The 23332-nt window shown below is 46.4% G+C and overlaps 1 long non-coding RNA gene across 1 annotated transcript in view; it reads left to right on the top strand.

Annotated features, from left to right (window-relative positions):
- Positions 1-23332, top strand: part of LOC141411538 (uncharacterized) — a 104456-nt gene that overhangs the window by 51481 nt on the left and 29643 nt on the right. The window contains exon 2 of the long non-coding RNA XR_012436371.1: positions 15468-16136. This is a non-coding gene — a long non-coding RNA (uncharacterized lncRNA). The remainder of the gene's footprint in view (positions 1-15467; positions 16137-23332) is intronic.

Genomic DNA, 23332 nt, shown 5'->3' with positions numbered 1-23332 from the left:
TGTCCAGCCCTGCCTGTCTTCCCAGCATCCTCCTCTCCCACTTTCTCAGTTTCCCCAAATTTCCCAGTGCACCAGGTACACAAAAATTTTTGCCCTCTTGTGGATTTGTCCTCCCCCTGCCCTCCTGTGCTTGGCATTTCTTGCTATTCTCATTGCTGGCATGCCTTTCTTTTTCTTTTTAGTTACCAGGGCTTGAACTCGGGGTCTCTTGCTTGCTAATTGAGCACTCTTCCACTTGAGCCACACGTTCAGTTTTTCTTGCTCTGGTCTGTTTTTGAGATAGAGTGTTGTGATTTTGTCTGGGCTGGCCTTGGACCTTGATCCTCCTACCTCTGCCTCTCAAGTAGCTGGGATTACCAACATGCACCATCATGCCTGACCCCTTCTCTTCCTGAACTTTTATTCATCTTTTAAACTCACCTCCCCCCACCACCAAATGGTATCTGAAGTCATTTTCCCTCATGGCTCTTGTTTCTTCCCTGTTATCTCTCTCCCTGCACTAAGTGTGTTGTGTTGTAGTTATTCACTTACAAGTCATCTCTACTCTGGGGACCAGTCGTAAAAGTGAGGACATGTGTCAGCCACTTTTGTGGCTCCCCACCAATGTTTGAATGAGTGAACAGCTAGCTGAAAGGTTCTGGGATGTTGAGATATTGCAGTTTCTTTTACTGGAGGTAGGATTGTGCTCCATTCGACTACTGGATCCTTCCTCTTTCCATGTCCAAGTGGCAAACTATGAGCCTAGGGGACATTCTGCTGCTCCTAGCACATGGTGGTTCTCTTTGTACCTGCGTACTCATCCTCTTCCTGTACACACAAACTACTCATGCAGGGTAACCTTAGCCAATACCGAACACCATGGAGAAATGAGATAGACTGGTTAGAAACGTGTCTAAAGCCCCCCAATAAAGAGAAGCCCATGCAAAGTATGTCAAAAGTCACGAAACAGAAATAATCCAGCAGTCTCACTTGTGGGTAGTTAACCAAAAGATGTGAAATCAGTGTCTCCATGAGATGTGCGTCCTCCCGTGTTCTCTGGAGCACCAGTCACGGTAGTGAAGATTCAGAAAATGTCTCACTGTCCATCAACACACAAATGGATAAAAAAAACGTGGTATATATACATAATAGAATGCCACTTAGCTTTGAAGAAGGAAATTAATTCGTGGTAACGCGACTGGAATTTGAGAGCATGATGCTAACTACAATAAACCGGGCACAGAAAGACAAATACTGCATGTGGTTAGTTATACCTGAATTGAACTGAATTCATAGAAGCAGAGTGTAGAACAGTGGTTGCACATGCTGAACGGGGGGACAGGAAGCTGATGGTCAAATGTTACAAAATCTTAGACAAGAGGCATGTTCTGTCTTCCAGTTCTATTGCACGATGTGAGAATGGTAAAGGATAAAGTATTGCATATTTCAAAATTGTTAAGAGTAAATCAAATGTTCTCACCACCAAGAATGTTTAGGATTTGAATGGCTGAACATGTTAACTAGCTTGATTTAATTATTCTCCATCATATTCATAAATCATAATTTCACTTTGTGCTCCCTGTATTTGTACACTTATAAATTGTCAATTTATAATAATAAACTTCGTACTGCTTGGGGCAATCCAGGCTACAATTCTCTTCAGTTAGGTGCTAGAATTTGCTGCTGTAAAGTCAAGGAGAGGTCATGATAAGAATAACATATTTTAATGAATTAAAGAATTGCTTGAATCTGTTGAGCAGCTCCTGCTATGGTGAGTTACAGTAATGGTGGCAGCAGGTCATGTCCCTGGGTTTGTCATGGAATAGATCAAAGGGTCTTAATGCAAAGTCAGCCCTGGGCTCCATCCTCCTTCAGCCACTTCCCGACTGAGTGACCCTGAGTGAGTCACAACCTGTCAGGCCCTGGTGTGAAGTACAGATGCTCTGAAAGTTATCCGAGGTACCGGTACCGTGTGACCAAGGAAGAGGTGCTCAGATCCCAGAGTTGTGGCCTTCTCTTTGGAGGCAGTTATGAAATTCAACCTTGCTTTCCCTAGAGAGGTCTGCAGGTAGCACTGCTTTGCTTGAAGACTTTCCTGGGGCTGGGGCCAGGAGTTTTTAGGGTCTCCATTCCCTTTCCTGTCTGTTCCAGCAGGGTTGTGTGTCTGCTGACACCTAGTGGTTGGATGAGGTAGTTGTCAGAGCTGAATGCAAAGCCTCCGATTTGTTCTCTGCCTACCCTGATCCCCAACTCCCTTTTTCTCTTTTATATTCTGTGTCCCAACACCCAAGCAGCATGCAGCATGAACTGAATAACTGCTTTAACACAGAAGCGTCATCATTGTAGAAAATAGCAGCTCCCTTTGCGCTTGAGATGGGTAATATTTTTGGCTAGTTAGAACTGGCCTATCACGCTTCACTCTTTTTTCTTTTCGCGGTACTGGGTTTTGAACTCAGGGCCTCACACTTGCTAGGCAAGCGCTTGTTCACTTGAGGCATCCTGCCAACATTTTTTGTGATTTATTTTTTTCCAAGATAGAGTCTCCAGAACTCCAGCCTGGGGCTGGCTTCAAACTGCGATCCACCTGATGTCTGCCTCCCAAGTAGCTAGGATTACAGATGTGAGCCACCAGCCCCCAGCTTCGCACTTCAAATTATACCCCAGGTAACCCTGTACTTGACTGGTAATCATAATGGACACAAAACTACGACTAATTTAACGTCATCCAGCTATGATGGATTTTTTTTTTATAGGGAGGGGAATGCCAGGTTAGGGAGAACAGAAAGTTATAGTATGGATTCAACCATTTTATTTCCCTGCTTTAAGAAAATGAATTTCCCATTTGTCAAAGGAAGTGATTTCCAGCCAGTACTCTTTGGCTGGACTTAGTTGTAGAAGGAAATCCAGAATCTCCAGCATCTGTATTAGTTACAAATTACATGTGCGTCCTACTTCACTCAGATGTTATTTTCATTGTCAGGCATGCACAAAATGAAGTTTTAAGATAATAGACAAAAGTAAACAAAAATAAGGGCCTGCTGTTTCCCTCCTATACCCTGGAGGTTGAGACAGTCCTCCTGGGCTTTTGGCCCATCTTGAAGAACCCTGATTTCTCCTGATATCCAGAGCCTTCTGCCCCTGGCCCCTTGGCTCTGACACAGACTTCTGCTCCTGTTGGTCCAGACACTCCTAAGTCGTTTCTCCCTGTCTCAGCTCAAGTCATTTATTTCCTCTCTCCTCTGTCTATGACTCCAGATCTTTCTGCTTCAGAAAACCTTGGGGAAATGAAGACCTGAGAGAGATGGCTCCTGTGTGGGTTAGAGGCTGGAAGAAGGTGGAAGATTCTGGTGTCCCAACTGAGTGGTTCATTTATTCACCTAATATTTATGGAAGACCTATACTGTGCTAGGCTCTGAGCATGGCTCCATTCTACTCCAGCAAGTTCTCAGAGGTTGGTTGCCCTCTGAGAATGTTTGGAGGCTGGGATGACATTTCAATGAACTGTGAAGTCATTAGGATTTCTGGTGGACAGGTTGGATAAGCTTGAACTCTGAAACCAGACAGATCTAGACTTCCATCTTGTCAAAAACGACTGATGAATTTAAGCAAGACAGTCTTTCTGAGGTCTTGTTTCTTCCTAAACATCTACGTCTCCCAGGATTCTTGTGTAGATCAGAGGAAATGATGTAGGTAGAATTACTACCTCATCTTGCCTTGCAAAAATGAGGGCATTTTTAATTTTAAACCCTGTAAGTCTGGTATCCTAGGAACCTGAGTTCTGGGCCACCTGAGATGGTTGGTCCCTGAAATGTAGGAAAGCTACTAGGAGAAGAGAGGCTCGCCTTGTAGCCAGTGCTCCAGCAATGAAGCCCTCTCTCCTGTTTCTCTCTCAGGCGTTCTCCCTCCTCCTTCCTCAATTCATCTTCTAGCCCTCTTCTTTCCACCTTATTCTAAGAGGTCTGGATTTCATTCCTGGTTGTGAGGATGTGAACCTCACATCCTTCACAGCCTTGAAGGTTTGTCTCTTTCTAGGAATTATGCAATTTACTAGAAGACTTTGTGTTTAAGTCCAAAGCAATGAATTTATAATGATAAAATTTCAAGGTACAGTGGCAAAGCTTGGCCAGGTTAGGCTTGCCTCTTTTATTTGTTCTTTGAGCCTCACCATGTGTGAGGCTCTGGGCCAAGGCACCAAGGGACATGCCAGGACCGGAAGATACCCAAACCTGCCTTCCTGGGCTTGTTTGCAGGAATCCATAGAAATTTATCATGAACTCTCAGAAAAGCCTGAGACAATCATTTATCCTTTTTTTTTTTCCTTTTTTTGCAGTGCTGAGGTTTGAACTCAGGGTCATGGTGCTTCTTAAGCAGGCACTCTACCACTTGAGCCACTCTGCCAGCTCCAATCATTAATCTTACATTTTCCCCATTACTCAACAAGTGAAATATCTCGATGGAGGGAGGGGAGGGGTGTGAAGTTCAAATGTCCCTTTCCTCAAGATTCTCTGCAGAGCTAAAACAACGTGTGATGACTGGGTGAAAGGCTCGCTCAGAATTTAGTATGGTTGCCAGACCATGACACCAGTGTCCCTTAAGCCATCTGGGAGACTTCAAAACTATTCCAGGCCTGTCTTGTGGGGACTTTGTTTTGTTCCTCATTTGTTGTGCAGAAGGGCCAGCCGAGGCCCTGCCAGTGTCCCTGCTAGTGTCCTGAGAAGCCTCTGCTCTGGTGTGACATGCCGTAGTTAGGATTGTACCACAAAGCAGCCCAGAGACTCACTGGGACTCCAGGGAAACATCTGGCTGGTGCCAAGGGCACAGTGGAATTAGATTTGCCCTTGGAGGTTCGGATGGAAATAGTGAAGAGTCCCTTGGGGTCATGGCCATCCCTTTTTAAAGAATGGAACTTTATCAGTGGTTCTAAATAGTCGAAAAGTTAGAACTGTGTGTGTTGGGCCTGGGGTATCGTGCAGGGCCCTTAAGAATCCGAAATCACATTTAGTTCAGGCTCCACCAATGCGCAATGTGAAGCTTACTTAAGACAAGGGGTGCCTCAATTCCTCTACCCGTAAAGTGAGGACACCTTTGTTAGCCTCTGTAAGTTTGTAGATCAGTTAAGACCAAACTGCTAGGCCAGGCGTGATGGCACATGCCTGTTATCTCAGCTACTCGGGAGGCAGAGGATGAGGACTGCAGTTCAAGGCCAGCCTGGGCAAAAGTGTGAGACCCTATCTGATAAAGCAAAGCAAAGAGGACTGGGAGCGTGGCTCACGTGGTACAGCACAGTCCCCAGTACCACAATGTTGTGATTATAGAACGGACATTTTCATATCTCTTAATTTAAAAGCATCTTTCAACCCATGGTGGTATATTAGGTTGACAGGGCTGCTGTAAGAATTTCCCCAAATGCTGGGCTTAAACCACAGGACTGTGTTGGATCCTGGTTATGGAGGCTGAAGTCTGAGATGAAGGTGTGGCAGGACACTGCTCCCTCTGAAGGTACCAGGGAACAGTACCTTCCAGGCTTGCTGGCAGCAAGTGGAGCCCTCCCCTCTGCCCTGCCCTGTCATGTGTGTCTGACTCTTCAGTGGAAGTTCTTCATCCATGGTTACCAGTCGTGTTGGAGAGGAACCCAATCCACCCCAGTGCCTCCTCATTTTAACTGTAGTTACTTCAAGTGATCTGATTTCCAAATAAGGTCACATTTGGAGACAATGAGGGCTGGGATTTCAATAGGTGAATTTTGGGGGAACACAGTTCAACTAGTAGCAAGTGGCTTATTATCATTGGTTACATCAAAAAATAATGGCGTGGCCTGGAGGTGTTGCTCAATAGTACAGCACCTGTTTCGCACGTGTGAGGCTGTGGGACCCATCCCGGCCATGGCAAGAACACTGCACCGATCAGAATGTGTCACTTATAAGGCACCATTAAGTGCAATAGAAGGACAGAGTAATACATAGGAAAGACTTACCGTAGGATCTGCCATGTAGTGAACATTTGGTCAATGGCAAGGACTTTTGGGGACACTTCTCTGTACCTCAGGTTTGCTGTCTGTGAACTGGGACAGAAGACCTACTCGGAAGAATTCCTACTACCCTCCAATAGGTTTTCTGCACATCTGTGCCTGGCCTTTGCTGTCATATTGAGCAGATTCTGTCTGCCCTGTTCTTTCTTCTTTCCCAGAGCCTACTGCAGGCTTCTTCGAAGTCTCTAGTTGTTGGCATATATTTAGCACTTGATAAGTGTGTGTTGAGTGCATAAATAAGTGAATGGATGTGACTGTGTGACAGCCACGCATCACTCCATGATGGGACATGTCTCTAGCACTGCGTCATTGGGCATTTTGTCATTGTGCAAATAGCAAGTGCTCACACAACCTGGATGGGTAGCTGTACACCTGGGCTGTCAGGTGCTGCTTAGTGACGCTGGGCTATGGACTTGAAAGGCATGCTTCCGGCGCCCAGATCTTAATGGCCCTGGCTGGGGGAAGTGGGGTTCTGTTGTTTATAAGCCACTGAGTCTACAGTATTTTGTCTATAGGTTGGAGCAGACTGCACATGGAGGGAGGAGGGAATCCAGCAGCTGTGTTCTGAAGACTCAGAAGTGGCTTGTCTGTGCTCTACTGTTAGGATTCCTGGCACCCAGTGCCTGGGCAAGAAGAGGACATGGCTGACCTAACACTGCTCTACCCTGTCTTTGGGGAAACCTGGTTCTGTAGCATCTGAGACCTGAGACGCAGGACTTCTCGGTGCTATGGTGGGGACAGGAATCTCTTCTTGCCTTGCAGAGCTGCCCTCCTATGACCTGTGGTCACCCTTAGTACCCCGTCTGCATTTGTTTTGTCCTGGGCCTGTGATTTTCCCCACAGCCAGTATTGTGTGGGAAACAGCCGGCAGTGACTGGGTGCTGCTCAGGAAAGATGGCATCTTCTCACTGGCTGGCCAAGGGCTCAGGTCATGCTGTGCCACACAGACCCCCAATGCCAGCAGTCTCAGCTTTTCCTCACCCACCCCTCCCCCAGTCCTGACCCCGGTCAAGCCCCAACTCAACTGCAATTTTTTCCTACTCTCTTTTTGTTAGTATACATTAATTGTACAACGGAGTTTCATGGTGATATTTCCGTATAAGTATATAATATATGGAAAAATCACCTCTCTATTACTCTTTCTTATTCCTCTTCCACCCTTTTTAAACATTTTTTTCTTGGTGGTTTTGAACAAAGGGCTTCATGCTTGCTAGACAGGCGTGCTACCTCTTGAGCCACTTCTCCGGGTCTTTTTGCTCTGGTTATTTTGGAGATAGGGTCTCCATTTTTGACTAGATCACAATCCTCTTATTTTATACTTCCCAGGAATGGCAGGCACCTGCCACCACACTTGGCTTTTTTTCCATTGAGATGGGATCTTCCAAACTTTTCACCCAGGCTGGCCTTGAACTGTGTCTTCCTGGATCGCAGCCTCCCAAGTAGCTAGGATTACAGGGGTGAGCCACCAGTGCCCGGCCCATTTAAAGCAAGTTTTAATGGGTTTCATGATCAGCCTCAGCTTTTATGTGTCCCTCCTTCCCTCCCTTCTCTTCCTTCTGTCCCATCACTCTGGTGGCAAATGTCTTCTTGGTTCTTCTGTTTGATGACCTCATCACATCACACTTGTTGCCTTGTCATTAAGTGAGCAGGCACGAAATCAGCTCTCTTCTGTCCTGGGTGCTTGTGAACTCAAAGCCTGCTGTGCTCCAGCCAACACCTTGTATGATAGTGGCAGTGAGACAGAAGTTAGAATTTCTCATTAGATCAGAAGATAGGCAGGAAAGACAGGAAGACAAAGGTGAGAGACAGACAGACAGACAGACCAAGTGGGATCCAAAGAGGCACTGCCTAGATGCGGGGCTCCCTGGACTCTCTCCTGGGTTTCCTAGGGACAGGGTCCTGGGTCACTGTCTTTCCAGCTTCCCACATGCTTTGAATCCCACTCCTCCAATCAGTGAAAGTGATCTCTAGCATTGCATTTGCTAATCAATGACCCTTGAGAGCAGATTTAAGTAAGCTCTTGGAAGTCCTTGAGGTAGCAGCATGTGGAGTTTGAAACCATAATTAGAGTTTGTCAGATGCTAACCAGTCCTGCCTGGGATGGGGATTCCAGAAAAAGGAGATTTTCTTATACTGCAATGGTGGCTTTTTCTCAGGAAGGTACCTGGCTGCCCTCATGTTTGGATGTTGAAGACTTGGAAAGCCTTCCTCTAGGAATGGGATGTTTGTCTTCCCAGGTTGTCATCTTCCTTGAGGGAAAGGGAGGGGCACCTGCCAACGTGTTGACCATTCCAAGGCCCCAGGCTGATGCCCTTGTCCACCGTCAGGACCCCAAAGTCCCTCTGCTTTCCTCCTCTGGGGTGTGGAGGATGTGTGATGTGATTGACACCACAGGCAGGGGTTCATGGGATGCTTAGGTCTGGCTGTGACCTGCCATAGAATGGGTGGACAGGGTCTCCCTTCCTTCCCTTTGTCTCCTCTGGCTCTCAGTGCTTTGGCACAGCCTGTTGACTGTGCAGGGATTTTGTCTTTAGCAGTGCTCCTCCCATCAGACTTCGAGAGGAAGACTAAGATAAATGCTTTTCGTTGGGAAGTAGAAGGAAGTATGGTAGGGATGGGAAGGTGGCCAATAACCTGAGTTAGACATACTCTGGGTGCTGGGCACCTGTGCTGCACATCTGTAATCCCAGCTACTCAGGAGGCAGAGATAGGAGGATGGCAGTCCAAGGAGGGCGGAGGCAAAAGTGTGAGACCTTATCTGAAAAATAACTAAAGCAATAAAGGACTGGGGGTGGGCTCAAGTGTAGACTGCCTTTTGAGTAAGCATTAGGCTCTGAGTTCAAATCCCAGTACTGTCAAGAAGAAAAACAAGGAAAGGGAAAAATATCCCAGGGGCCAGGAGATGAATGGTTTTAATTAGGAGAGACCAGCTAGGCAGTGTCACAAAGGGGCGCCTTGCAATGGATTTCTTGCTTAGAGCCCAAAGCAGATTGGGTGACCTGTCCTTGAACTTGTAGCTTTGACACCCAGAATTTGTGGCCCGTGGGGCAGAGGGCTAGCGAGGAGGAGCAGGATGGAGAAAGTGTGCTGGCTCGGTGGCATGTGACTATCTGAGGTGTATATCTCTGCTGCTCTCAGTAACTTGACTATGGCAGAACCAGGCACAGGTGATGTGGGAAGTGACCCTTGAGTCCCCTGGAGTGCTTGGTAGGAAATCACCTGGTTCTGCCTCCCAGGACTGGACTATCAGGGAAGACGTTATGAAACTGCTGACTTGGAGCTTCAACATGGCCAAGGGCAGCCCATCAGTAAGTTGAGTGTGACCTAAGCCACCGCTCTGGTGATGGGGGCTGTGGGAAGCTCCTGGGCCATCCTCGTGCTCACTAAGGCTGATGGGCTCCTCGTCCCAGTGTTGAGTTCTTAGGCACCGTGTGTGTCACCACCTTTTCTGGGAGGGACGATGATGAGGCTATGGAAACCCCAGCCTCCTGACTCTGTAGCAAGAAGTTTTGTCTGTTATTTTGCTGCTTTCTGGGGTATGCTGCTGTTTCTTTTTTTCTTCTTTTGGTTCAAACTGGGGTTTGAACTCAGGGATTCGCGCTTGCTATGCAGGTGCTCTACTGCTTGAGCCCTGCCCCCAGTCCGTTTTGCTCTTGTTATTTTGGAGATGGAGTCTCACTTTTTGCACAAGCTGGCTTGAACTACGGTCCTCCTGTTTTATTTTATGCCCCCTCACTGTCACACACACATGTCACCACTATTGAGATGGGATCTCATGAACTATTTGCCAGGGCTGGCCTTGAACTGCCTGATCTCAGCCTCCCAAGTAGCTAGGATTGCAGGTGTAAGCCACTACATCCAGTCTGGTGTTTCTTTTATGTCTGTTTAGCCTTTGGAGAATCCTGGGTCATTGGCTGAGACTCTTTTGCCTTCACTGGACCCTTCTGGTCTCTGGCAGGAAAAGAGGCTGTATGCTAGAATTAGAACCTCCCAAGGTCTTGCTTGCAGTCAGGACTGGGGTACCCCTTCCCCACATGGCGTCTTTGAAAGGCAAGTTTTTTCTCTAGGCAGACTGTAGGCACCTCAACTGGACCCTGGCCTTCTACAGATAAATTCCATCCATTGCTGGCTGCTTCCTGGCCATCTCTCCTTTCTTGTTTTCTCTGTAATCACAGCAACTGAGGCTCTGCCTTGCAGAACACCACGTCTGATCCAACATGCTGGCATGTGAGATGTGACCGAAAACCAGTCTGCTTTTGTAAGGAATGGGCTGGGGATGGGCTCCTGGGGGCAAGGCTGGAATTCCTTGATGTAGCAGCATATAGGGTTTCCTTTCTGATAGGTTTTGGAGGCAACTGGAGGGGCAGGAGCTCTGATGCGCCCTAGAAGTGAGCAGGTGTCCAAGCTGGCTGGGTGTGACCGCATGAACTAGTAGCTTCTCTGGTAGAATCTTCCGGGGTGTGTGTGTGGGGTGGTGCAGCTGAGACTCAGGTTCCCAGTTGGGGTTGACTAAGGTTCAAGACTAAACTGACTGGGAGGTTGTGCTATTTCAGATTGGCCACGAGGGGGCACTCGAACCAGCTGTGTTTTGTGATGATAGATTCCACGTGGTGGCAGTGATGTTTCCTGGTGGCGATAAGTTCTAGTCACAGCATTTGCAGGACAGTTAGGGGCACAGATGCTGGAGCCAGCCAGGCTTTGACAAGTCCATTCCCCACCTGGTTAAAACCACCAGCAGAGCCCCAGAAGCTGCTCTGCCAACCAGTGGCTGACGGTCATGCCTGGTTGTATTGATCCCAGGAGACACTTCCAGGGACATCAATCACAGAGCTCTAGAACCTGGGGCTAAAAGCACAGCCAGTACATTCTGGGTTAGCTTGTTATTCAACCAAACCCACAGCCTTTCGCCCAGAACTGAAGTGAAGCAGGGGCCCGAAGTCTCCTTCCTGAGACTTCCCAGGCGTGCCTCCGCCCAGTCTGTGTCACACACACAGGCTGCCGTGGTTGTGTTTCCAAACATCTCGATGCCAGCTGGGGTCTCTCACCATCCATGAGGACTGGAGGCCGGTCCCAGCCATGGCACCAACTTGTCATGTGATATTCAGCAATTCCCTTGACCGATCTGGGCTATGGATACTTTCATATTTATGAACATGGGACTGAAGGCCAGGTATGGAGGCACACACCTGGAGGTGGAGATTGGGAGTGTCAAAGTTCGAAGATAGCTCAGGAAAAAGTTGGCAAGAACCTATCTCAACCAACAAGCCGGGTGTGGTGGTATATTTCTGTAATCTCAGCTACACAGGAGGCATAGATAAAATAGGATTATAGTCTAAGGCTAGCCTGGGGCAAAAATATGAGACCTTATCCAAAAAATAATTGAAGCAAAAAGGGCTGGGGGCATGGCTCAAGTGTTAGAGCACCTGTTTAGTAAGAGCGAGCTAGTCTTTCTCTCAAGTCTTGTGTTTTATGACCCTGGGAGGCACTGGTTGGTGCTCATTCTGTCCCCACTGCACTTGGACAATTTATTCTACACCACTGAAGTGGCACGAAATGATGTAGAATAGATTTTTTTTTAAACTGTCAGCGTAAAAAGAAACAGACCATAAACTGGTGAGGGTTTCCATAAGAAAATCCCTTTACTGACGATGAAGCAAGAAAATGTCTTTGCTATAAAAACGTGGGGCAGGGGAGTGAGGGGGAGGGAGGAAGGAGGTGCTCACATTTTCTGATAAATCCGTTTGCATTCTTAAGCAGAGGAGTTTACAGGCTTTTGGCTGAGGTTTACAAAATCACACTGTTTCTGGATTTTTTGCTACAGGCAGAGAGCAGATGTGCTGCGCTGACTCCCTGAGCCTGTGAAATGGGTTCACTTGCTCACTTGTTCACTCACTGAGTGTTTACTGAGCCAGCGCCTGAGCAGGCCCAAGTCTCCCCGAGGTTTTAGTGGTGGAGAAAATCCCATATGGTTCAGCCTCGGCCTCATTTAGTGATGAATGTTGTGACCATCGAGGCTAATTTGTCATCAGAGAGACTACAATAGGGTGTTTCCATACACCCTTCCTCTTTCCTCCCACTTACCTGCCATGTCATCTTCTTCGTCATGGATGGCCTGTACTGCTCCCCTTGGAGCTCGTGTCACAGGGATCTCGAATTAGGAAGGAAACCCCAGTTTGTGAGGATGTGGGAGAAATCACCCCGACAGTGCTGAATTAGGGGGTAGGGTGGATGTGAGGCTGCAGTCTGGGGGCACCAAGTAGTCAGTGGCTTTCTAGTTTTCTTTCTTCCTTTCTTCTTCTTTGGTGGTATTGGGCCTCATGCATGCTAGGCAGGTGCTTTAATGCCCTTTTTGCTTTAGTTATTTTTCAGGTAGGGCTGACCTTGGTCCTTGATCCTCTTATTTTCACCTCCAATGTAGCTGGAACGGCAGGCATGCACTAACGTGCCTGCCTTATTGGTTGAGATGAAGTCTTGTGAACTTTTTGCCCAGGCTGGCCTCAACCTCCTGATCTCCACCTCCCAAATTGCTGGGATTACAGATGTGAGTTTCCCTGCCCAGTTCAAGAGGTGGCTTTCTATGTCAGGCAATGTTGCATAGAGGGACAAGACTGCACAGCAATTTGTGACTTTGCACTCTGTTTCCACCATGGCACTGGCCAGGTGTGTCACTTTGGAGATGTCTCATCTGAATAATGGGACTAATAACAAACACTTCCTCCCTCTCCATGTTGTTAGAAGAACATATGACACGATATAGACAAAATTATTTGTCACCTGGACTGTGTGTTCCCTGAGGGCGAGGGACCATGTCTTATTCACCTTATCTCCACAGAGCTGGGCATATCTAAGTACTCAGTGAATGGTGGTGGGATGAATGGGTTCATGAATGAATGGGCCAGAGAATAAAGTAGCAAAAGAATGAAACTGAATTCTGTGGGCTTCATGGCTTCATTTTGCAAATCAGGGCTTCCTTGTATAGTTACACAGGTTGTGCATTGCACAAGGGAACTTGGCTGAGAAGAGTGGAAACCCAGATTCTCTACCTACTTAGTTCCGACGCCTGGTGCAGAGGGAGGGGTGACATTACTAGTTTTCACAAGGATACTTGCAGTGGCTCTGTCCAAAACACAGGGATTGGACTATTTCTTAACCATGACTCTGATTTACCCATATGGCTGGGGTTCCAGAAGCTGCAGTTAAAAAAAAAAAAAATCTCTGACTTGCATTTTCTCCTGGCTCCCCTGCCCTTTGGTGGTTACTCAAGGCCCTGCCCACTTTCCTAGCAGGTGATTTTAAACACTTATGTATCTCTTGAATTTATTGTTTCTAGTATTTTTTAAAGGAACAAACACTGAAGCACACCCCACGGTTAAGGAGCTTACAGGGAAGGGGGTCCCAGCCTGAGCTGTGGCTGAAGCCGTGTTGTGTGGAGGTCTGGGGTTCCCCTGTGCAAGTTTCAATTAGGAGGTACCTGGTTGATGGTGGTGGGCAGAGTGGAGGCCCAGGGCAGCAAGCAGGAGACACTTGCCAGGGGTGCAGGTGGCAGGAGGCCAGGAGCTGACTTCTGGGGGTCTGTGAGACTCAGTGGAAGCCTACCCGTGGGAGTGTCACCAACACTCCATGGGGGGAGGTGGGGGGAAGAAGTCCCTGGCACCTGCAGTGCCTCTCCAGCACCCTCTACTGGCCAGTGCAGCACATGTCACCTGTAGCAATGGTAATACTAACTGGTGACTGAATGGATTCAGGAAGGCATCTTGCATGCCAATGAGATGAGTGATGGGCTTCCCTCTGTTCTGGTGTTTTGGGGGAACACAATATACCCTGCTGTAAATTTTACCTATTGAATAGCAAATGACAGTTTTTACCCCCCTTCCACCTTCTCACTATTGAAACCTAATCGAATTATCCTGTTTTATCTTCCCATCTCTGATAGAATTGATCAATTTAATAAAAATCCATTACAGACTAGAGCAATTTGGTGTAAAAAATTAATTAAACTAGTTTGAATTGATAAGTTGTTGACTAAGTTTCCCAGTTGAATGTTGGTCTGATATGCAAGAAAGCACAAGGTTGTTATCTGGTATAAGCCTAAAACATTAACCAAAATATTGCTGGCTGACAAACCAGTCTGATAAAATTATTGCACAGAAGGTGAAAACTATGACTAATATCAAAATCAGATTCTTATTTTGACTTAGGTATCAAGCGGCTAACTGCTGATGGCTGTGTAGTGAGTCAACAGTCACCAGGGACCAAATGACACTGAGGATTTGTGGACACATCACTGGATTGGGTCACCAAGATTTTGCTTGGGCAACATACCAAATTCACCTGGTCTTCCTGGGCCTCCCTCCTCCTGGAATAAAAAAAAACCATCCACCAATTCCTGGCTCCCATGGCTTGGGGAACAGCAAACAGAAAGGAAATGTAAACTGAGTGTGGTGGCTCACACCTGTAATCCCAGTTACTCAAGAGGCACAGATTGGGGAATCGTAGTTTGAGGCTAGCCCAGGCAAAAAAAGTTTGTGAAACCCCATCTCAACTAAAAAAAGCTGGGCGTGGTTGTCTGTGCCTGTCATTCGAGCTACCTGGGAAACCTAAATAGAAGAATCATAGCCCAAGCTGGCCTGAGTGTAAACGTGACACCCTATTCAAAAATAATGGAAGCAGACAGGGCTGGGGGTGTGGCTCAAGTGGTAAAGCGCCTGCCTAGGATGTAGACAAGGCCCTGAGTTCAAACCCCAGGACCACCTCATAAAACAAAGGAATGTGGTGACGCACAGATCTGAGGCTCTTTGTTATTTGCATTTGGGAATAGTTTTAATGTTTAGGCTTCTAGAAGGTTCTGAGTGAGTATTGGACCAGGAGTGGAAGCATTGAGGTTATACAGTGGTCCCTCCATATCTCCTGAGGATACCACAACCTGAGGCCACCCGGGTCCCTTACATAACATGGCGTGGTGTTTGCATGCAACCTTCCCATGCCCTTCTGTGTTCTCAAGTCATCGCTTAGGTTTCTTCTAATACATAATACAACGTAAATGCTGTGTGCAGAACTGTTTAGGAAGTAAGAATGAAGGCTGTGCCCCGTTCTCTCTGGGGTCAGTCAACTCCGGACATGGAAACTTTGACTATGGAGGCTGATGGCACTTCCAGCTTCTGAGCCCAGGTAGGAGCCCGAAGAGTGGCTTTGTGTTTTAGGATCACACACGTGGCACTTTCCTCAAGTATCTCTGGCTTTGGACAGTCATATCCCCCTGCCTGGGGGTCTTTCCTGGCCCCTTTGCTCCCGAGCTCCTCCTTGTCCCACTGGCTTGATCACACATCTGGAGGAGAATGTTCTCCCAAACGGTCAACTCTTAATCACACGCTCGCTCTCCAGTACCACATCTCTCCCGCACAACCCTGGCCGCCGTGCATTTAATTTTGATTATCTGATTAATGTCTGTCTCCCCACCTAGGCTGTAAACTCTACACCACGGTGGCAGGGGCCACTTCGCCCATGGCTCTTAGTAGCATTTTCAGCAGGATGAGTGAATAAGTGATTGGATGAACGCATCACCCAGAGTTGACTGGAGCCCATGAGGCTTGGCTGTCTTGGGTAAGTTCGGAAAGAAACCATGCCAGCTTTGATTGGATGACACTGGCTTTGTGAGGCTACAGACAGACACAACCACAGGTGGCCTCACGTGGCCTCCTCAGCACGCAGCGCACATTGTGTGTAAGCAGAGCTCGGGGAACATGTGTTGACTGATGACAATGGGGCTGGAAGCCTGGAGCTTGAATTTGGTCTCCAATGTAGCGGCTTCTGCAATTCCAGCCTGCTGTGAAGATAGCGTCACACAACACGGTGAGAGCAGGCTGTGAGGTCAGCGCTCAAAGGTCCAAATCTGTGTTTCCTAGCTGTGTGACAAGACCCTTGATGTCACCGTGTGCCAATCTGCCTGGATACAGGAATGAGTGGAGTCACAAGAAAATCTTTCCAAGTCTTAAATGAGGAAAACTTTGTCAGGTCTTGCACAGCACAACATGTATTAGATCTCAATAAATACTTCCCACAGTCCTTTCTCTCCTCAAAGCCTCCATGACATGAAGTTAACATTGCCTGCTTCCGAGTCATTTCGTGCCAGGTAAGGTCATCGTCCATGAAACACTTTGTAACTTGAGGCCCGAGAGTCCAGTTCTTAATTCCTTTTTTTTGTTTTTTTGTTTTTAAGTTGTTCTTTCTTTCTTTTTTTCTTTTATTATTCATATGTGCATACAAGGCTTGGGTCATTTCTCCCCCCTGCCCCCACCCCCTCCCTCTCCCACCCACCCCCTCAATACCCGGCAGAAACTATTTTGCCCTTATTTCTAATTTTGTTGTAGAGAGAGTATAAGCCATAATAGGAAGGAACAAGGGTTTTTGCTGGTTGAGATAAGGATAGCTATACAGGGAGTTGACTCGCATTGATTTCCTGTGCATGTGTGTTACCTTCTAGGTTAATTCTTGAATAACCTTTTCTCTAGTTCCTGGTCCCCTTCTCCTATTGGCCTCAGTTGCTTTTAAGGTATCTGCTTTAGTTTCTCTGCGTTAAGGGCAACAAATGCTAGCTAATTTTTTAGGTGTCTTACCTATCCTCACCCCTCCCTTGTGTGCTCTCGCTTTTATCATGTGATCAAAGTCCAATCCCCTTGTTGTGTTTGCCCTTGAACTAATGTCTGCATATGAGGGAGAACATACAATTTTTGGTCTTTTGGGCCAGGCTAACCTCACTCAGAATGATGTTCTCCAATTCCATACATTTGCCAGCGAATGATAACATTTCTTTCTTCTTCATGGCTGCATAAAATTCCATTGTGTATAGATACCACATTTTCTTGATCCATTCATCAGTGGTGGGGCATCTTGGCTGTTTCTATAACTTGGCTATTGTGAATAGTACCGCAATAAACATGGGTGTGCAGGTGCCTCTGGAGTAACCTGTGTCACAGTCTTTTGGGTATATCCCCAAGAGTGGTATTGCTGGATCAAATGGTAGATCAATGTCTAGCTTTTTAAGTAGCCTCCAAATTTTTTTCCAGAGTGGTTGTACTAGTTTACATTCCCACCAACAGTGTAAGAGGGTTCCTTTTTCCCCGCATCCTCGACAACACCTGTTGTTAGTGGTGGTGATGCTGATGATGGCTATTCTAACAGGGGTGAGGCGGAATCTTAGCGTGGTTTTAATTTGCATTTCCTTTATTGCTAGAGATGGTGAGCATTTTTTCATGTGTTTTTTGGCCATTTGAATTTCTTCTTTTGAGAAAGTTCTGTTTAGTTCACTTGCCCTCTTAATTTCTTCTTGATGCAGGAAGAGAAATGGGTGCAGTATCAGCATTGGCCACGAGGAGGCACTGTGGTCATGGCTTTGCTTTCCTTTCTGCTTAACCATCAGCATCCTTGTGTGCCTTTCGAATTTGAGACTTGGGCTGAGAAAAGTGCGCTGCGTTTACCAGGAGAGCATTTTGCTGTGCCATAGAGTCCTGTCTGTTGTAAGCGATATTTTAATGTCCAGGGTCTTGCTCAGAAGAATCAGGAAGGAAAGATTTGGAAACAAGAATCTCAAAAGCCTGGGATAAAAGCTTTAATTTGTCTTACCACAACATAGAGCTATCCCAGTTTGTAACTTTCTGTTCTTGGAGATCCGTTCTGTTTCAGCAAGCATTCTGGCATCTTATGCTTAAGATGCCACCTTCCCATGCCCTCCATGCTTCAGGCTTTTGTTTCTAAATAATAAATGTTTGATACCTATATTACTTACCTGTGAGTTTAGTCAACCAATATTTCTTGGTTGTGCCACACAGTGTTCTGTGACAGAGCTGCATATCCTCCAGGGAGTAGGAAACATGTCATCAGTCAATAGACCAATGAACCAGTAAGGTAATTTCGACTGGACAAGGGCTTAAAGTGTGACTTGGGAGCTTCTGTTGGGGACACTTTAGATAGGGTGGTCAGGAAGGCCTTTCTAAGGTGGAGGTATCTGACCTACAACCTGAATTGTAAAAGGTGATAGGCAAACGCCTGGAAGAGCATCCCAAAGGAAAGCATGTGCAAAGGTCCTGGGGTAGGTACAGTTCTGGCTGTTCTCTGTGTGGCATTTCATCCTTACGGCAGCCCCTCCGCGTGACTTGGCTTTCTAACGGCATGATGGTCTCAGAGTTTTGTCACTTCTCACTTGGCTGTTGGCTTCCCAGAGACCAAAGTAGATGCTGTTGACCTTCTTCACGCCTTGCCCCTGAGCTGGCATTTCGTGGCTTCTACCCTACTCTGGCCATATTTCTTCAAAGGAAGAATAAATGACCTCCCCTTGCGGTGGAAGGGGTTTTCAAGAATTTCATAGCCATCTTTGACTTGCAAGAACTCCTTGAAACATTAACAGGAATTCTTTAAAACTGGGTGGGGACCTGAATTTGCAGTCCTGTATCCTGGGTCTGCTGTTTTTGTAGGGTGAATATTGGCCACAAGCCTTGCAGAGTTGTTCTTAGGATCCAGGCCCTTCACTAGGAAGGTCCACTCCAAATAACTCTTGCTGTGTTTTCTGTCACGAGCAAAGCCAGTTGTGCTAATGTAGGTGTTTTGGAGATTAGTTCCGGCTGCGACTCTGTGTCTTGGGATTAGAATGGGAAATGCACAGCAGAGAGTGTGTGTGTGTGTGTGTGTGAATTTTCCAATGCAGACCACTGCTTGGATAATTTTAGAAAAATAGGAGCAAGAGGAAGCAAGTGACTACAGTTCGGTACTGAGAGATAGAAGAGGACCCAAACTGAGTCTATGCCAGCCAGCACACTGGCATAGAGTGCTGAATTCATCCCCTGGGGGTCAGAGCCTGCATGCTTCTCACTTGACCAGCGTCTTAGAGAGAAGAAGAAAAAGGAGGTGAGCCTCATTTCTGTCCTAACAGGCCCTAGGGACAAGGAGTGAGGGCAGTGGGACTGAGAGTCTTTTGGGGGATGGTGGGGGTGAAGGGGGAAACAGGCTGACTCTGATACACTCAACCTGGAGCTGTTTGTCCCACACCTGTGTGGCTATCAATATAGCAAATCGTTTTTGTATTGACGCTGGACTGAGTGTCATGTTTGCCTAATGGTGGTAGCTGGCTTGTCTCGGAAGGCAATTGAACTTGAATGTGGTGATGGTGGCTAAGTCAAGGTGGAAGTGAACCTGAAAAACATACACCGACACATGCACAGTGCTCTCGTGTTCCCCAGGTGACTTTTTAATGTCGTTTCATGTTTTCTTGATGTGCCGAGACCACTCTGATGCTGTTAAATAAACCACTACTTGTGTCCCCAGTTGCTGCTAAGGCAGGACTCGGCCATGCAGAAGCCACACACAGAAACTATCTGTACACACAAACCAATTCCCTGGGTTTGGCAGGGTATATGTTTGGAGGATTTGACTCGATGGGAAAAAAATGCCAATTAAATTAATCTTGTTTTTCTGGCTCTTAAGTTTTGTAAATGGGAGAAGCATCAAAAGTCGTTCTTCTGGAAGTGAACCTGGGTTTGCATTTTATCTTCACCCCATGTTTCTCTGGCTGTAGATTTACACAGACTCAACTATCATTTGCGCTGGTTTCTGTCTCTTATTCACAGACTTTCCTGTGAATAAACCCAAGCATGTTGCAGAATCTGGTCAGGAAATTTTCATGGGGCTGTGGACAAATCTGATCACTCGTGTGGTCAGGGCTTGTGTGGCAGTTTCAGTTTCTTTTATCTCCCGTCTCCTGTTGTGGTCGTAGTTACATGTTAGCAAGAGGCTGCCACCTGCTGCCAGCCCAGCTGTCGTTTCTGCAGCTCTCTCTCTCTCTGCCTCTGAAGCTGGGTCTGCAAATGACCTCAGCTCCCAAAATTGGTGCGATGCTTTTGTGAAGAGAGGAGAAAGCTGTTCTCCCCTTTTTACACTAAACTTGGCCCTCCAGAGATCTGCTGTCATGTTTCTTGTGCCCCAATGGTCCAGCTCTACTTCCACTTCTGCTTCTCTATGGTGTTGACTCAGGGTCCAAGGGGTGACCCAGGGACAAGTCAGAGCAAGATGGCCTGCTTCAGGGGCACATAGCCTTCTGTTCCATCTGCTAGACCCTTTCCCAGACATGGCTGACCTCCAGAGGTGGGCAAAGTTTGGGTTCAGCTGGGGTGACCCTTTCTTCTCTCCCAGCTACACTGTTAAAACAGTTCACTGATAACCATCCCTCTCTCTCCTTTCACAATCTCCATTCTTCCTTCTCTTTCTTTTCTTCCATCAACAAATATTTAAGTGATTCCATAAGATAAAGTTCTAGTCACGAGGCATATGGCAGAGACCACCCAAATCCTTATCTCTTTTGAAGTTTATATTTAAAAACTATGCAAATAAACGAGAATATATGCCAGGTGGTAGTAAGCACTTAAGTACTAATGAGCAAAACAAGACAAGGGAGGTTAGAAAGTGTTGGGGTAGGGATGGGGTGAAGAATGATGCTATTTTAAGACCTAAAGGAGTAAGGGAGAAAACCATGAGATACCTGGGGAAGAGCATTCCAAGCAAAGAAACAGAAAGTGCAAAGGCCCTGAGGCAAGAGTACCTTGGTGTGTTTCAGGAAGCTCCAGGAGGTCAGTGAGGCTGCAGTACGGTTATGGCCAGAGATAGAAATGGACAAGGGGGATTCCTTACTTTCCCAATTTCCATGTGAATCATGGTCCTAGAAACCCATGTCAAAAAGCATTTTGAAAGGTTTCGCAAAAAAGAATCTCACAAAGTAGAAGTTTAACAAAGATTTATTTAGCAAAAGAGGATAAAGCAGGGAGAAATATAGACGGGAGAGAGGACCCTCTTCTGATATGCAGAGGATGGTAGCTTAAGAGGCTCAAAATGGTGGCCTTTGTTGTGGGCGTATTTATAACTTCTGGCTGAGGAACTCTGTCTTGAATCCCCATCTAGACACGTGGTCAAGTCACTTAGCAACCCCTAAGTTGTCTCCAAGCATGGAGACAGTGAGTCTATTACCCAAAACATGGCTAAGATGGGTCTGATTATTACTCAAAACATGGAGACCATAAGAGTAACACTAGGGCATCTAGTTTCCACACATGCCTTTTATTCACTGACTCCCTTCTGATTCAAGGAGATTGTAACTCACTCAACATCTAAAAGAAAGCAGGGTGATGGGAAGAAAGCTTTCTGCTTTCAGTCTTTACTTCCTGCTTCTGTTTTAATTTATGAATCTTGACTTCTTAATATTTTTAAAATAGTTTTTTAATATCCCTGCTGCCTCATCTATCTACCCTGCCTCAGAGTAAGCCAGGGCTATGGGAGGGTGAGACATGAACAGAGGTCATTATGAGGCCATTGAGTTTGACTCTAAGTGAGATGAGAGTCACTGGGGAGATCTGACTTCTAATTCCATGAAATTGCTCTGGTTGTTGTAATGGGATGGAATGATGGAGTCAAAGGGTAGAGGCAGGGAGACTGGTAAGGAGGCCACTGACGTGGTTCACATGAGAGATGATGAGTATTTATGTCACCATGCCAGAAGTGGAGTGGAGTCATTGGCATGGCTGATGAATTGATTGAGAAAAACGTCCCAGAAAGACTTCATGATCTCTGGCCTCAACAAGTAGGAAATTAGGAAATTGTAGTCTTTAACTTAGAATGGGGGAGACTGTACAAACAGGGTTTTTTTTGGGGGGTGGTTAGGAAGAATAGGAGTTCTCCATTGCATGTGTCCTCTTGGGATTTCCTGTCAGAATTCCAAGTGCACAGTTTGGGAGTCCAGTTGGCTGTCCAATTGTGGAGCCAGTGAGGAGCTAAGCCTCAGATGTACCCTTCGGGTTCTCAGCCCATTTGAAGTCATGAGATTGGACAAGTCCTCCAGGGGAAGAGTTACGGAGGCCCAAGCACCCAGCCCAGCTAAGGTCTAGTGTTTTCAGGCAGGGAAAGTAAGGACACCATGAAAAAAGGCACTCACTGAGACAAGGCATTGGCAGCTCAGAATTAAAATTATTCAAGGTTGGGAAGCTGGACCAATTGGTTCTATCCCACCAGTTGCAAAGGGATGGATTTCCGGTTCAGGGAGGCAGTTGGTATAGAGCTGGGGTCTGTACAGTGGGGCCCACTGGCCAGTTCTTACTACTGCCTGTTTGTGTAAATCAAGTTTTATTGGAACACAACCACACACATTCATTTCTCTGCTGTCTGTAGGTACCTATGTGCTGTAAGGACAAGAGCTGGGTAGTTGCAGCAGAGGCTATATGGTCTACAAAGCCGAAAACATTCATCTGGTATAGAGGAAAGAGTGACACAGACATGGTGCCAGGTCCAAGCTCTGGTTCTTACCAGCTGGAGGAGCTTCTCTATGTCTGTTGGCTAATCCTCAAAGTGGGCTAAAAAAGAGACAACATATACTTGAAAAGCCTGTGGTATAATAAAAAATATATTTGGTCTTTATCCAAAGATAAAGGCCTGATTTCCGGCACAGAGTTCCTGAAAACCTTGGAATTTCCTGATCAGTTAGTTGGAGTGTCTTTGGTGTGCTGATGAGGCGACTCAAGGTCAAGTCTCTAGGGTACTTCACTTTGCAGTACTATTGCCAGAAAAACCACCCAGTAGATTACAGGATGGGGACTTTTAACTCCATTCCTGGACCTCTGGGTAGGGGAGAAATTTGGGTTCAATCATAATTGGTCATTGAGTCAATTAATCATACTTAAATAAAGAAATCTCCATAAAAAGCCAAAATGACAATTTTCAAGGGGTGAACAGACCCATGTCCTGGGAGAGTGACTCAACTCCATGAGGACAGAGACTCCATGCTTGAGACCCTTCCAGACATCACCACTGGGGTGTTCATTTCTATCCTTTATCATCATTTGTAGTAGTAAATACATCACTTCCCTGAATTCTGCGAGACCCTCTAGAAAATTATTGAACCTGAAGATGGATCATGGGAACCTGCTGACCAAAGTGAGAATGGTCTGGGGACCCCATGTGCAACTAGTGTCTAAAATGGGGACAGTCTTATAGAGTCTGAGTCTCTGAAAAGTGGGGTCTGTACTAATTCTGGTTCATGTCAGAGTGGAGCTGAATTGACAAAACAAAACAAAAAGAACAGATAGTACCTATTAGAGTACTTAGCTCACAGTAAAGTGGTTTGTACCTTTTTGTTTGTATTTGAGCAGTACTGGGGTTTGAACTCAGGTTCCTGTGCTTACCAAGCCACTTGAGCTGTACATCCAGCCTGTGTGTTGTACTTTATAAAAAATGACTCATTTAACTCATTTGTCCTTCCTAACAACTCCCCAAATTAGACATGATTGTAATTTCTAG

Source organism: Castor canadensis, chromosome 10 (genome assembly GCF_047511655.1).
Source record: "Castor canadensis chromosome 10, mCasCan1.hap1v2, whole genome shotgun sequence".
NCBI lineage: Eukaryota > Metazoa > Chordata > Mammalia > Rodentia > Castoridae > Castor > Castor canadensis.
Note: the sequence above shows the minus strand (reverse complement) of the source record. Positions and strands in the feature narration are given on the sequence as shown.